The 16,987-nt window shown below is 37.8% G+C and overlaps 1 protein-coding gene across 4 annotated transcripts in view; it reads right to left on the bottom strand.

Annotated features, from left to right (window-relative positions):
* The window catches only part of LOC137244852 (uncharacterized), a 132,436-nt gene extending 115,765 nt beyond the window's left edge, over positions 1 to 16,671 (bottom strand). For 3 of the 4 annotated variants that reach the window (XR_010951214.1, XM_067774486.1, XM_067774491.1), the window contains exon 1: positions 15,992 to 16,671. The gene's annotated coding sequence lies outside the window, so the exon portion shown is untranslated. The remainder of the gene's footprint in view (positions 1 to 15,991) is intronic. The other variant, XM_067774488.1, reaches the window with a different exon arrangement.
* Positions 16,672 to 16,987: the final 316 nt, after the last annotated feature.

Below are 16,987 nucleotides of genomic sequence, written 5' to 3'. Positions count from 1 at the left end.
TGGGTGTAGGAGCAATTTAAGTGCTTGCACCCTTTACCTCGGGTCCTAAAGTAAAAAAAAAAATAGCTTTTTGCACTGCTAAATTAACACCGGGCACAAAAATTAGGATTAGTGGATGGGGTTTAATAAGGGCCGACAAGAAGGAACTCTGTAATGAACTCAAAATTACTGTCATGCCTATAGTACCATGGCAGAAATGTGCAGCTCGTCTAAAGGAAAATAAGGTCACTGTCCGAAGTTCTAGCCTCAGGGGTGTACGGCTTTTGAGAAGAACTCTAGCTCTATCGTTAGTTCTACTACTACCCCATACGGCTGACCATGCATTGAGGTCTCCAAATTTTATAAGCGGGTGTTTACCCTGCGCTTCTATGGTCATATCAATAATCAAAGTTCTCAAACCCTGTGCTAGCCATGTTCGGAGGTGCAGAGGCGGAGGAGAGAACCACTTCAAGAGAGTTCGCTTTCAAAACCTCCTTCAAACATTGTTGTGGTTTAAATCGTGAGTGTTTTAAATCGAATATCAACAAACTTATAGGGCAATCTGGTTGCTTGCTTCCAGTTGTGGGCATCTAAAACTGCCTGCCAAATATTGTTCTCCACATAACGCACATTTCGGTACGTTTGAGCAGTTCGCAGTCTGACCGCATTTCCTGCAACGTTTTGACCTATCTGTAGTAACTTTGAACTTCTGAGCTATATTTCCTTAGCCGAAGCACCTATACATAACGAAGACCTCAACTAGTTTGAATGTGTCCATAATGTTACCAGAATTTGTTTGACAGCCAGGCAGGAAACCTCCACTTAACTACCTGGGCTTATGTTATTGAATAACTTAGTCACCTTGGCAAATACTAGAAGTTTTCTAGATCCTCCCAGCTTAAAGGCAGAAGGTTCAACTAAATAACTGAAATTCATGCGTACTATATGAAATGAAATATTTAACGGCAGTTGAAGTTGAGCCAAATATTTTTTATAGTCAGCTGGGCCGAGCTCACACAGTATATTAATTTTGTTCGCACAAAGGTATCCCATAATGGCAAAAATATTCGAGATATATATAGACTTCTATATATCAAAATAATCTGGGCGAAAAAAAAATTAATTTAGCCATATCCGTTCGTCCGTCCCACTGTCCGTGAACACGATGACTTCAGTAAATTTTGAGGTAGCTTAATGAAACTTGGTATGTAAGTTCTTGAGCACTTATCTCAGATCGATATTTAAAATGAACGAAATCGGACTATAACCACGCCCACTTTTTTGATATCTAAAATTTCGAGAAACCGAAAAAGTGCGATAATTCATTACCAAAGACGGATAAAGCGATGAAACTTGGTAGGTGCGTTGACCTTATAAGGCAAAATAGGAAATTAGTAAAATTTTGGACAATTGGCGTGGCACCGCCCACTTTTAAAAGAATGTAATTTAAAAGTTTTGCAAGCTGTAATTCGGCAGCTGAGTATGTAATGTTCGGTTACACCCGAACTTAGCCTTTCTTACTTGTTTTATTTTACTTTTGTTCAAGGCCTTACTATCTCTTTTTGCATTGTCGCTAGGCACTGTTAAGCTGAAAAAAAGTTACTGTAATGGCTTCCGTAGAAATTTTCTTTATTTCTCTAGTCCTATTTTTTCAAAGCAGCCAAAAATTGTACCCTCTTTTAACCGTTGAAAATACACCCGTACTATTTGAAATAGTGTAAATTTTCTGTCTTTTCTGTTTACTTCCCTGGTGGCTTCACCATGGTACTCTATACATTTTCTGTTGTATCTTCACAACATTATTATCTCCTCGGTTTGCAGTTCATATTGGCACTTTCCCCATTTTTATTTCAAAAATTTTATCCAAACTATATGCTTAGATAATTTCCCAAAAAATGTTTGGAATAAGCTTCCCTATTTTAGAATCCTTTAATATCCTTATCCAAAAAGATGTAATTAAAAAAATCCTACAATATATGTAGGTACAAGATCTTTAAGACGCATAAATAGCTCCAAAAAATTTCAAACGGAGCCCGTTCGGAGTTCATATATGCCGAAAATGAGCCGTTTATTAGGGCAATGTGTATCTTATTTGAATTATATCCAGGCTCATTTGATATACGAAATTAGGCTCATATCGAGCGACCATCACAAGAAAGGAGTTTCTTTAATATCTGGTTCTTAAATGAACTCTTAACAGGCAAAAACGCTCTGATTTAGGACACTGTTTTGATTCTTTCATGACTCTAAATGTTTGCTGTGGACTGTTTAAGAAATCAATTTTCCGCTTTCGTGTATTATACAGTGCCGATATTCTCTATATTTGCTTTAACTTTTCTTTTTCTGGCTCACATCACTTTGATGAGAATATGTTCTTTATTGATGTATTTTGCTAGATATTAGCATGCGATTCTTAATTGTTCTCTATTTCTCGCATAAGTCTAGCAAAAGCTCATAAATTGTTAATCTGATCGAAAAACATTATATAGAGTAATGTTAGGGCGAAAGAAGATCTTTAAAAGGTGGAAACCGTTTTCGCAGTTCCTTATATTTTTTCAGTAGTACGAAAACGGCTTTTTTTTTTTTGAAAGTCGAAAAATTTGCGAAATCTCAGACTCAATCTACTTATTTATATTTTTTTCTTCTTAATCTAATTCTATGAGTTTTTTCACGTAATAATTGATCTCAGCAGTGATATGGAGTATTTCTGCCATGGAAAGTGTCTCTTGCAAATTTCGTTGGGAGTCGGCGTAAGACATGAAGGACCAGTCCCTCCAATTCGTAGGAAAAACTAAAAGGAGCATGACGGAAATCGGAACAGAAGCTCAACCGAAAATCTCTACGGAGGTTTATCGCGTCTTATGTTTTATATAGAAAAATTGATGCAGTGGTTATACAAAGCAATGTTTATTCATGGAAATTTACTCCAGTTTACTTACATTCACATACATTTATTCTAGTTACAGGCTTAGACTATTTTCAGAAAATGACATTCGGCATTTTTTCAGCTAATTACTATTAAGGAATTCAGCTAATTACTATAAAAAAATGGTTGCAAAGGAATTTTAAAAAATTATTTCATTAACCGTCCTGTGCATAGATGGGTACCCGGGTACCTTTTGCATATTCAAAAGCAATTTTTAAATAATCTACAAATAGAAGCGAGTTAAAATTTTGTGGCATCCTATGGGAATAAGTTTTCTACAAAAGGGAGAGAACATTTTTTCAAATATACTTTCATAAAGATGCTGCTAAATGTGGATGTCGATAGGGACAATTAAGGGGTAGAATGTCATTATCCATTGCCATTATATAAAGCCTGCACAATATCCGCTTATCCAAGGGACTAATCTCACTGCAAAATCTGCTTTGCAGAACTGCTCTAGCTATAATGTCCACAGAAAAGTTCGTGCAAGAGTTAATGGCGGCGGATTCGCTTCTAACACAGTTTTTTTTTAGTCCCCCCTAGGGGGACTATTGTGTACTTTTTATTAAGCATGGCATCGACTGAGTCCACCTCGCGCATAAACATTTTCATAACTTAGTCCATAATTGCAACAATGGTAATTATTTATCGTTATTTAATTAAGGGCTAGATTATGTATGACGCCGTGAGATTTTGCCGCGAGGTCACTCATATTCACAGTCACTTCTATATAATACTGTGACGAATATTAGAAACGCTAACTTGGACATGGCAAAGTTGAGTGAATTGAGGATCCAGCAACTGAAAAAGGAATTGGAGAACCGTGGAGTGAATACAACCGGCAATAAAATCGCACTTCAAGCACGGCTACGAGAGGTAATGGAGTCGCAAGGAATTGATGTGAACGAGTATGTCTTTTATCCTGATGGGAACGAGACAACAACAAAAATTGAAGAGAAAAGCGAATCATCGCAGCCAGTTGAGCACAGACTTGAACATGATTTTGGCTGCAATATCTGCGCAAACATCGACAGTAACATCAATGTCGTCGCAAATTTCAGAAATATCGTCACAAATGTGCAGGAGACACGCATCACATCGAATATTGAAGCACAATTGAATGAACAGAAAACATACATGGCGTCACAAATTGCAGAACAATTAAAAGAGCAAGAGGCACGCATAACATTACAACTCGAAGCACAGGAAGAGCGTATCTCAACGAAGCTTGAGGCACAGGAAACAAAAGTCTGGAGGCTTTTAATGAACGACAAGATAAAATTGAGGCCGAGATTGATGCTTTGAAAGATCGTATACAGGAGTTGGAACCAAATCAAAAAAAAAAAAAGTTGCTGCATTGTTCGTTGCTTTAAAAGGACCAGCTGCTGAGATATTACAGACCATACCAGAGTACGAACGTAACAGTTATGAAGCATTAATAGGTGCTCTAGAGAGACGATATGGAACTGGGCATAGGAGACAGATATACCAAACGGATTTACTGAACCGCGTCCATAGGCCTGGTGAAACATTGTAAGAGTTTGGGTCGGATGTTGAAAGGCTGGCATATTTAGCGAATGCGGACGCACCCGTGGAATACACTGAAAGGGTAAAGATTCAGAGCTTTATAAATGGCATACGGGACGTCGAAACAAAGTGAGCTAAATACGCAAACCCAAAACCAACATTCGCAGAAACGGTTTCACAAGCTCTGATTCAGGAAACAGCGGCGCTTCTGTGAAAGCCTGTTTTCAAAGCTCGCCGTATGGAAGTAGAGTGGGTAGACGCAATATTGGAGGCGCTGAAAGGATCGCAAAAGCGGAGTGAGGGAGTTATCAAATGCTTCAAATGCGGGAAGCCCGGTCACATTGCACGTCATTGCGATATTGATCCTAGTGGTTGCAACAGCAGGAGTGGTCTTAATAACAAAGCTGGAGGAGATGAGCAAGAGCGAGTAAGATGTAGAGATCGAGAGCTAGATCCAGCTATTGAATGCCCTGTGATATCTGTGTCGCAAATTGGTAGAAAATCGAGCAGTCTTACCTTCAGAGAGAATGTGTACTGACTGTTGATACGGGCGCATCTCATTCCCTGATTCGATCTGATTTGGTCTACAGGAGTCATTACCTGGAGCAAGGTTGCGTACGGTCACTGGCGAGTATAACCAAGTCCAGGGAGAAGTGGCATGTGAAGTCTTGATTGGGAAGGTCATGGTTTTACACAAATTCGTTGTGGCGGAGATTGTTGACGAAGTTAATTTGGCAGTGGATATTTTGGTTTACCATGACATCAAGATTGATATGAAGAGAAGGGTGGTGCGTTATGAGAACCAGGATATACCAATTAACTTCAGTTTGGAGAAAGGGTTCAGCAGTTATCAAGTACTGGTGGAGAAAACTTGACAAAGACCACGAAAGTCGAAGGTACAGATTGATGGATCGAATGGGCCAAATAAAGCGAAATCAAAAGTACCTGCGAGAAAAACACTGGCATTGACAAAACCTAATGGACGCACTAAAACGACTGAAAGAATTTTCCAGAAAGAATGCAAGGGGGCTTCAAGCCAGAGGGCACTTCTGTTGGGAACCGTCGGAACGATACTGAGTATGTGAAGCCAATCCGTCAAGAGAAAGCTCTACAAAGTAGTTCATTGGCCAAACAACAGAGTGCGAGGGAACGGTCAAGGATAATGAGTAGTAAGATGAAACGCAGGTACAATGAGAACAATAATTCGGAAGGTTTCTTGGAAGGAGATTTGGTACTATTATACAACCCACAACGAAAAAAAGGTTTGCCCCGAAATTGCAGTGTAATTGGCAAGGCCCATACAAAGTTGTAAAACGGATCAACGATGTAGTGTACCGCATACAAACCACTGTCAAACCACGAACAAAATGGAAGTGGTTCATTTGAGAGGCTGGCCGCGTTTAGATCGAGAATTTGTCTGATCGGGAAGATCAGACTTAGATGGAGGGCAGTGTGACGAATATTAGCAACACTAAGGGATACTATATTCTCTAAGCCAATGCTAAGAGTGATTTGTATGCACATACATAAATCAATCATTATGTATCTACATAAACGATTCAATCATTATGTCTACACATAAGTATGTACACGCAGCGGAGAAGCAACGCACAAACACATGCAGATATCTTATCTGAGATATGCAATTATAATTGTGGAAGTGTCGCTCACAAACACATGCGCATGAGCTGTGAGAGAAGCAATAAAAATTGTGCATCTGCAGTTATAGCTGAGAAACTTATAGCAGCTTACCAACTAGTAGGTTCTAGAACAGAACCGCCTAGAAATGCAACGAGTAAACCGAACAGTATAAAAACCGACAACAGTAGAAGCGCGAGAATCAGTTTTGATTAACCACGCTATCTGTCGAGCAATAGTAGAGTTATTTATTGTGAAGTACTTTAATAAAGGCCATTTTGCATTTTTAAATATTGGAGTTATTTAGTCAACAGTTTAGTGATTCGAACTTAGCAGAAGGTTGCAAATAAGAGGATTTGCAGTAAATTCGTTAAAATACCAAACATTTCATAAAAGCATTCATGTTTACTGTCATTCAATGAAGCGAGATAATGCCCTTATATGTTAGGAATTGCGGTTCACAGGAGTTGCAATATACATAATTTGCTTCTAAATTTCGCAGTGAATACAAACTCAAATGAGTGAAGAAAACTTTCGTCCACTAAGCTGAAACTGAAAATTAGTCGTGTTTTTTATATGTGAATACACCTACATTTGCATGTGAATACATCATCACTTAGATCTTGTTTAGGAGACCCATCTAGCGGCAATTAATGAAAACTCACGGCACTAACAAAAAGGGTTGTATTGAATAGTGCGTGTTGATAATAATATACAACCTACAGCTGCATCGGTTGCGATGAATAGTGGACACACACCTTTTTCGGTCATAGAAGTGTAGAATAGTGTATAAACAAAACGTAGAGCCAAATTTCAGTAGCAATTGAGTAAAATACTTATTGAAATTTAGCAGCACTAATTTTCAGAGCACCAATTTCATGAGTGTAGATAAAGTTTCACACTTAGCAGTCCATATAAAGTTTAAGTGCATATGTATATACATGTAAAAAGAGAAAATACAACTATAATTTCACTTAAATTTTAAAGCTGGTAGTAAATGAGTGAGACTGATATATTTTGCATTACCATTCAAATGTGAGTGCAGGCTGGTGCATTAATGCACTACCCCATCTCAGCTATAGAAGCCGGCTAAATTCCATTCAATTTTACGAATACGAGAAAGATATATAGACGTTTAAATAAGGGACAAATTAAGATCCCATCAACCTACTCAACTTAAAGCAATTTCGTTCAAAATAGAGTGCACTACCCCCAACTCTGGTTTTGCGGCAGTATACTTACTTACTTACTTAATTGGTGCTTAACCGTTAAACAGTTATGGCCGTCCAACAAAGCGCACCAGTCGCTCCTTCTCTGCCAACCGGCGCCATGTCACACCAAGGGAGTTGTTTCCCACCTGGTCCTTCCAACGGAGTGGGGCGGCCTGTACTTCCGTCCATAGACGGGTTCCGATAGAAACACTTTTTTGGCCGGAGCGTCATCTTTGCGACAGTATACGTTAGAATATATTATCAGTTGGCAAAAAAACTAAACAAGCGAACTCTGTGTACTTTTCCGTATTTAAGCATAAAATATACGGCACATGTGTACACATATCACATAGTCTTTCTCAACTTAATAACACAATTGTCAATTGTTTTGCCAAAGTAGGGCTCATTTCATTTAGTTGGAATATGCATAAATACCTTAAATTTGTTATTTTGATAAAGCGAAAGCTATTTGTTTTATTTTCATTATATTTGAAATTTTGTTTTTTATTTACACGAACCTACTATGTACATATGAATGGCGCCCACAAAATTTATTTTGCTTTATTTTATACATAACAAGCGTCGAAAAAGTTTTAAACTAAAATTAATTTACGCAATAATTTCATGATCCCGTTTGTCGTGCTAAACTGTCGTTTGACTTATACGAATGCGCAATTTCACATTATAAATGGCACATTTTTGAAAATAAAGGATAGCCCATATTTGGTAGCAATCCGTTTGGGAGAAATCAAAAGGAGTGAGGAGTTGCATATGAACCATCAAGCAGGACAGGCGTGGACAAAAGCGAGGTGCTGCAAAATTTCTAAGGTCATGTGCAAAGCCTACGGTATTAGACTCACAAAGTGGCTCATATCTCTGAAGAGAAAAGACTTAAGGCTCACGATGGGCATACTGACTGAACACTGCCTTCTGGCGTCACATGCTTACAACTTAGGCTTTGTCAGTAACGGCAAGTGCAGGAAGTGTGAGCTGCAGGAAGTAACGGTTGAGCGCGTTCTGTGTTCATGTCCTGCGCTCGCCAGGTCAAGGCTCCAGCTATTAGGGGTAGAAGAGTAGCCAGATCTTGAGGCAGCAATTAAGCTGGGTCCTGGAAAACTGCTAGTATTTGCCAAGAGGGCGGAGTTTTATATATATATGTTTTATATGTATATGTTTTATATATTATATGTCCTAGGGCCTGATTAGGGTTCCTCGGTTTGGTCGTCAAACAAATTCTGGTAACACTATGGACATATTCAGTCTATGTGAGGTCTTTAATGACCGACCAGTTCAATCCACCTAACCTCCAAGGTAGCAATATATGTTAAAGGCGGCTATAATTGCATTGGTTCATTGGTCACTATCCAAATCGTGGTTACATTTGTGAAACGCATGTCAAAATTTGATGTAAAGGGTGTTAGTTGGTGTAACCAATTTCAACGAAAGAGAACAACGTCGCAATGCACAGCTTGTATTTTATCCATGTGCTTCAACTTCCAAAAAATTCAATTCAATGCAATTCAATATGGGTGTAAGAGCAATTTAAGTGCTTGCACCCTTTACCTCGGGTCCTAAAGTAAAAAAAATAGCTTTTTGCACTGCTAAATTAACACCGGGCACAAAAATTAGGATTAGTGGATGGGGTTTAATAAGGCCCGACAAGAAGGAACTTAGTAATGAACTCAAAATTACTGTCGTGCCTATAGTACCATGGCAGAAATGTGCAGCTCGTGTAAAGGAGAAAAAATCACTGTCAGAAGTTCTAGCCTCAAATTTTTATCAAAAGTCTCAATATCAGTCCACACCTCAAATTTCAACATTCTAGGTGTATTATTTACTAAATAATCAAATTTTTTATGTTTTCCAAAATGTTATATATATAAAAAGTGGGTGTGGTTATCATCCGATTTCGCTCATTTTCAAAACCAATCTATTCTGGGCCCAGATAAGCTAGTGTCCCAAATTTGGTGAAGATATCTCAATATTTACTCAAGTTATCGTGTTAACGGGCAGACGGTCGGACAGACGGACGGACATGCCTCAATCAAATTTTCTTTGGGCATAATTATTGTGTGATAAATATCCCAAATTTAGTGAAGATTAACTCTTGCCAATTAGTGCTAAGTAGGACACTGAAAGGCTAAGTCCTCTCTCGGCAAACTAAAACCATGATCTGTCAGTCACTTATCATATCCGTCCTCATATACATATGTTACAGTAGCATGAACAATGACAGCGTCTTTTCAATTATGGGTACAAAAAAATGCTCAACAGCCTCGTTTGTAGTTACGTTCCTACCACTTCTGCACAGGCCATTATGCAAACTAACTACCTATTGCACCCAATGGACGGTGGAAGCCACTATAAGCATATAAGCGTCGACTTGAGATCTATTTAGTAGGATCTTTGTCCTCCTTTCGTTTTAGTCTGGCCATGTAGTAGCTCTTGAAGTTGCACAACCCGTTGTGCTCTTCCACTTTTGCTGAGCTTTGTTCAAGTACAATTTTAAATACCCCCCAGTTCAACCGTTTTCCGCTGATGGAGAGCATCTGATTTCCTTTGTTGGCATACTGAATTCTTCAAGACGGGTTTCCCTATCTGGTTAATAGTAGAGTTAGGTTAGGTTTAAAAGGCTGGGGCGAGAAGTTTCATTCCAACCCAACACTTACCCTTACTGTATCAGCTTCTGCGAATCGAGTCATAGGGGCCATTGGTATAACTACCATTTCGTTTTCACAAAGGATCAGCTATATTGGTGCTTTCAATATCAGTGAGTTCAGATATCCATATAATTCTAATAACGAAGTGCTGGGCCATTTTATTGACAGATTTGCAGGCATTCAGTGATCCACTTTGTGTAGTTGACACGTTAGTCCAAGCTATTAAGCGCGGCCTGGCTGTCCGAGAAAATTATAACCCTTTTCCCATCTTTAGACACAGGTGCCAATTGATTTACAGCACTACTAGTACTACCATTTCCACTTGATAAACGCCATAATAGTCGGGAAGCCCGAAGGAGATCTCTATTCATAGGTCCGTTAAAATTTTCCTTTCCTCCTTCCCGTCAACTTTGGAGCCACCCCCATGTTGCAAGGAGCGCAATAATTAGTGAATACTGGTATAGAAACAGGGGTTTTGGTCCTAAAGATAATGGAATGGCCACTTCTCCTATTCTTCCCCAAACTGCCATTACTCTTATTTGTTGAACTCCGATAGTGGCTATTTTCTTGACTACCAAATCAGTTGGGGGTGGGTGCAGGATATTTTTAAGTGGCTCTGTCGGAGTCGAGAAAAGAGCGCCGCTCATACAGAGCTCCCAAGTCGGAGGGACTTAAAGAAGCATATAAGGTTCGTGGTCTTTTTAAGCGTCAGCCAACAAACCAGAACACCATAAATCAAATCAACTACTTATGGTGTAAACCCCGCGAGACACCAGTTGCTCTGTTACATGATAATGACGCAGGGTTTGCTGTCTTTAACCGATCCGTTATCTTCTCAATCCTGAGCGGTATCCTATTTCCTACACTCCCAGATACTTGCATTTATCTCTGTAAATCAGGCCTTCGCCGCCAATCCTGGCTGGTATAAGATCCGGCGTTTTGTACCTTCTTGTAAAAAGGACCACGTCCGTTTTTTTCGGACTGACCCTGATCCCGAGCTTCTTACCTACGTACGTATTGGTAATAACGCAGTATCCATAAGATTGCAGAGAGATTGAGTGAATTTTGCCCGCAAAATAACAAAAATATCGTCCGCTTAGGCAATCACCTTATTGCCTCCACTTCCATGAGCTATAGTAGTCGGTTTACTATCACCATCCAAAGTAGAGGAGAGAGAAAACTTGCTTTCAGGGTGCCTTTATTTACGCTCCATACTTCCACATACCTTCGTGCAATTCCTTCTGCGAGTACGCAGTGTGTATATAAACTCAACTAGAAATGCGTCTACGATTAATAATATTTTCAAACAAGGTGTCTAAGTTCGGGTGTAACCGAACATTATATACGCAGCGTGAGCTTCAATTGCACATTCCATTTCAGATAAATTTCTTTTCTACATAACACGTGGCACCGCCCGTTTAAAAAAAATGTCTTTCCTCTTTCAACAAAACTTGATAAGTGAAATATCATTGATCCAAAACTATTTTTTGCTAAGTTATAGCTTATTATTCTAGTCTACGACTCTTTTAAACTTGTTTTATATCTAAGCTGCCGTGGTCTTTAACTGATCCCGTCCATTTTTATTTATTTTCTACTATAGGGAAAAATTGTGTACCCAATTTTATTACAATCCGTTAATTTTTCTTCGAGTTATGGCTACCGAAACATAAACAATTGCTTAGTCATAAACGGGGCGGTGCCACGCCCATTTTTCTAATTTGAAATTTTTCCTATTTAATGTTATAAATCCACTTGGGAAATGATATACCATTGATATAAAGCTCATTTTTGCAAAGATATAGCTTATTTCATTCGTCCACGACCCTTTTATGTTTTATATAAAAGTGGGCGTGGTCCTTAACCGATTTCGTTAATTTTTGTTCAAAGCATGCCCTATAGTAAAGGCAACCTCTCTGCGAATTAATAATATTTGTAAAATTGATTTTATCACAAGTGGGTGGTGCAGGTCTCTATGTTTTCGAAAATGTTATATATATAAAAAGTGGGCGTGGTTATCATCCATTTTCGGTCATTTTCAATACCAATCTATTCTGGGACCAGATAAGCTCGTGTACCAAATTTGGTGAAGATATCTCAATATTTACTCAAGTTATCGTGTTAACGGACAGACGGACAGAAGGACGGAAGGACAGACGGAAGGACATGGCTCAATCAAATTTTTTTTCAATACTGATGATTTTGATATATGGAAGTCTATATCTACCTCGATTCCTTTATACCTGTACAACTAACCGTTTTCCAATCAAAGATATAATACCCTGTGTACAAGTACAGCTGGGTATCAAAAGAAAGTCGAAGACAAAAATTGCAAAGCGTCTGCCCAACAAGATGGGCCAATGTCATGAAGCGGTATCCACTTACATTGAACTTCAGCCAGTAATATTCGAAGCCTTTGAAGAGATAGCAGAAGGCACAAACGACAAAACTTCAGCACAGGCTTCTCAGTTTCAAGCTGCTTTTTCTAGCGTGCAATTCTTCTCTTTGTTTTAGTTTTTCAATTCTCTGCTTAATTTGGTGAAGATCTACTTTGCCATATTGGGCTTCAAAAGGTGTGCACTTTATAGTAGTATGGAAACTATTATTATAAAATGTTATTGCTTTTACCATCCGCTCAGTAATAAGTGCTTTTTCGTCCAAGTTCAGAACTCTAATTTTTTCAGTTAATGTATTGTTTAACCTTTCAATGTCAGAGTTACCTGTATGACTATTTGGCTTTGTATTGTGAAACTCGATTCCTTCCTGGTTCAAAAAATTTATAATATTACTTGATTTGAACTCATTATCGAAAACGAATTTTTTTGCTTTTCCCTTAATAGAAATGAATTCTTGAATTTTGAGTTTGATTGTCTGGCTATTTTTGTCAGGTAAATGAAAACATATGGCGTGCTTAGACAACTTGTCAATAAAAATAATGAAATAATTTTTGCTATTGGTATATGTATCGACATGTACGATTTCGTTAATATTTGACGGTGTTTCGGTATTATTGAATTTAGCTTTGATAGGATTTCTATCATATTTTGCTGACGAGCAGATATGGCAATTATTAATGATTTTGTGAATGAATATTTTTATTTTTGGGTTATAAATTTTATATTTCAGTCCCTCGTATGTTGCTGAAATACCAGAGTGTCCCGTTTCGAATTTATGAAAGTGTGAAATCTGGGTTTTCAGCTCGTCTTCGTCTTCGATGTCGCGAGCAAAATAGGAACACTTTACGAACTTTACAGTTGAACTTGATTCGAATAAACCTATCAGGAGCTGTTGCAATTTGTTATATTCTTGATCGGATATTTCTGAATAAATACCGACTTTTCCTGTTTTGATGTGTTTGCGAACAATGTCTGCTACGAGTCCCTGGTTTATATCATTTTGGTCTATAAATATCCTTTTGTTTCCAAATGCAGACTGGTTTTCAAGACTTTTATCGTGTACAAGGACTATTTGGGTTTTGAAGCGATTAACCACCGTCTCCAGGATTCCGAAGTGATCATTTTGATCTTCTTCCTGAGAATGGCAAGTCTGTGCTCCTAAAGAATCGATATCATCGTTCGGCGTCTAATCATTTTCTAAATCAACCGATTCGGCAGCATTTATTTGGCTAGTCTCTGCATTTATTCTGCTGAGAAAATCTGCTGTGTGATTGCATTTTCCTTTTGTATGCTGTATTTTAAAATTGTATTCACCTAGTTCAATTAACCACCTTTGGAGACGGGGGCTAATGTCCTTGCCGGTGTACTTTACCATCAGCCATTTAAGTGGTTGATGATCACTTTCTAGCTCGAATTCCCTACCAAATATGTATGGCCTAAAATATTTAACGCCCCAAACTATTGCCAACAATTCTTTTTCCATTGTTGCATAGTTAACTTCGTGTTTATTTAGTGTTCGAGATGCAAATGCGATTGGGTGGTCGTCTTGTGATAAGACGGCGCCAATAGCAATATTACTAGCGTCTGTTGTTATTTTAAACTTTTTTTGGAAATTAGGATATCTTAATATCGGTGGATTTGTGACTATGTTTTTAAGTTGCTGGAAAGCCAATATGAAACTAGGGTCGTTTGGATTTACGACCTGGTCTTTTTTTAAATATTTAGTGCAATTTTTGCATAATCTTTTATAAATTTTCGGTAAAATCCCGTCATACCTAAAAAAGCTTTAATTTTTGTCTGAGTATTTGGTAGTTTGAGATTTTGGATAATCGCAACCTTTGAAGGGTTTGGCTTAACTCCGCTCATTGTGAGTACGTGCCCCAAGAACTGCGTTTCTTTTTGCATAAAATTGCATTTATTTATCTGGATTTTTAACTTGGCCTTTCGCAAGGTTTTAAATATAGAAACTAAGCTATTAATATGCTCTACCAGGGATGTACTAAACACGAGTATGTCGTCCATGTAGACCACGCATATTTTATTTATAAAGTCGCGATGGACAGAGTTCATCAGCCTTCGAAAAGTGGATGGGGCATTCTTTAGCCCAAAAGGCATACGATTGAACTCGTAATGGCCCTGTGGAGTCGAAAAGGCTGTTTTTTTCTTATCCTCTTCTTTAAGTAGGATTTGGTGAAATCCTTTAGCCAAGTCTATCGTAGTAAAATAATGGGCATTCCTTAGTTTGTCGAGAATTCTCGATAGATTGGGTAGTGGAAATTTGTCGTCAACAGTGTATTCGTTGAGCTTTCTGTAGTCCACGACTAAGCGCCATTTTTTTTCACCGGAGTTGTCGAGTTTCTTTGGTACAATCCAAAGTGGACTGTTGAATGGTGAGTTACTTTCTCTAATTATACCCTGGGAAAGCATTTGGGTTATTTGGGTTCGAATTTCTTCTTCGTGAATTAAAGGATATCTGTAGGTTTTCGAGTACAAGGGTTTGTCTGTTGGTGTCACGATTTCATGACAAACATTTGTTGTGACCGAGAGCTCGTCTCCTTCTTTGTAAAAAAGATCCTTAAACTCGCGTAAAACGTTGGTTATTTTAATTCTTTCCTCCTCATTTAAATGAGAGAGGTCAATGTTGTCAATAATAGTCTGTTTTGTACTACATTCTATATTAGTAATGTCGTCAAAGATATATGGACAGGCTTGGCGTTCGAAGAATATATTATTTCCAAAAATATTTATAAACCGTTCTTCATTATTAATTTTTGCCTTAAGGGCTATGAGGAAATTTTGGCCTGTGATTGCGTCGTAGTTCTTGTTTTTAAACTCAACTACCTTCCAAGTCAGAGTTCCTTTTGCTAAAAATTGCTTAGGGATTGGTGTTGTGATTTTATATCTAATGCGGTCAGTACCTAAGATAGTTCGATACCATAAAGGTTTTCCAATTATTTGCTTTTGATAATCTTCTAAAAGAACGCTCGATTTACGAGGCACCTGATGTTCTGGCATCCGATAGTAATTATTATTATTGGTAATTTACAGTACGAGGCAGCATTAAAAAATGTATTTCCTCGTCTTCACTTTCCTCTTTTTCTTCTATATTTTCAATACCATTGGATGATTGCTAACTTGTTGAGTATCTACACTCATTCTAGACAACCTAGTCTGCCCTGATTGATTTGTTTTTGAAATATTTTGGCGTGAAGTACTCACGTTGTTACTGCTATTCCTCGAATTAGAGAATCGGTTATTGTTTCGAAAACTATTTATGTTAGTATTTGAATCTACAACATTTTTATCACTCATTTGTATTTGCTCATCTGAATTACATTTTCTTACAATATCAGTTGCATTTTTGTTTCTTTTGTGATTAAACTCAATGCACTTTTGATCATAAAGGAGCTTAAGCCTACCATATTTCCTATACAATGACTCTAGGGTTTCGTTTTCTTCCATATGTATTCTCACTTGACCATTTATTTTTTCTAAAATTATTTCTACAAGGTCCCTGTCAACATTTTCTGGGCGGTACATATTAGGTTTGTTATCATCAAAGAGATATATTTCATTTATTTAGTGTTTGAAATCAATAAATTTAGTGAAAAGTTCTTTTAAACAGCTAACTTTAATCATTCTAGCTTTATTAAATACCTCACCATATGTTGTAATTGGACGGAAGTTTTCCATAAGTGTGCCTTTAATTCGGATCCATGTTGGATTGTCTTCGATAGCTCTAATACTTCCAGCAGCTTTACCTGTTATCTTCTCATTCACTATGATTTGCAGTCCAAAGTTTAGTGCTGCTTGATTTCCATTGCAAAGCGCCATTGTACATTCAACTGCCTTAATGAAAGATATAAGACTGAACGACTCATTGTCCGAAAATGATCGCAGATGTCGAAACTGATCCAATATTTTACTTATGCTCATGTCTATTCTGTCGTTTTGGTTTTGTTGAACTGGGATTTGTTCCTGTCGCTGTGCAGCCTGTTGTTGCAAATTCTGCACCACTGCACCATTGTGTAATATTTGCTGATTTTGAGCTTCAATAACCTGCTCCAACTCGGCGATCCTTTGTTGCAAATCTTCCATTAGAATTTTTGTTATATGATGTTCTCGGTTTTTGTCAAATCGATGTGTTGTGTTTGGCATATAGCACAGAAATTTTTATAAAATTTATCACTATAAATTATTCACTTTCTTCAGAAAATGTCTATAATTACTGTACTTTAGTACTTCTGCAGTTAAACTTCAGTTTACAGTAAGCCGTGCTTGGTTCGATGTAGACTGCGCCAGTTAGATCATTGAAAAAACGTACCTTTTAAGAGTGAATTTATTACTTTATTTGTCAATGACCAGTTTAATAATAATTTTACAATTCAATTTCTTACTTGCTAAAGGTATGATTTTTGTCTAGGCACCGTTAGGTCATTTATAAAAGGTATATGTAACGAGCATTTTCTAATGTATATATGTACCAAGACGAACCAGTTTTGAGAGTCTCTTATTATACATAGATGTTTACATATGGCTGTTTCTGTGCTACGACTGATAATGATTACAGGTACGGCTCGAAGGGTACGTAACTCGCGTACCTGAGACGAAAATCCACAGAAACCACGCTACATGAGGTAGTTCGAACGGTGG

Source organism: Eurosta solidaginis, chromosome 3 (genome assembly GCF_040869045.1).
Source record: "Eurosta solidaginis isolate ZX-2024a chromosome 3, ASM4086904v1, whole genome shotgun sequence".
NCBI lineage: Eukaryota > Metazoa > Arthropoda > Insecta > Diptera > Tephritidae > Eurosta > Eurosta solidaginis.
This window is presented reverse-complemented; position numbering and strand designations above follow the sequence as displayed.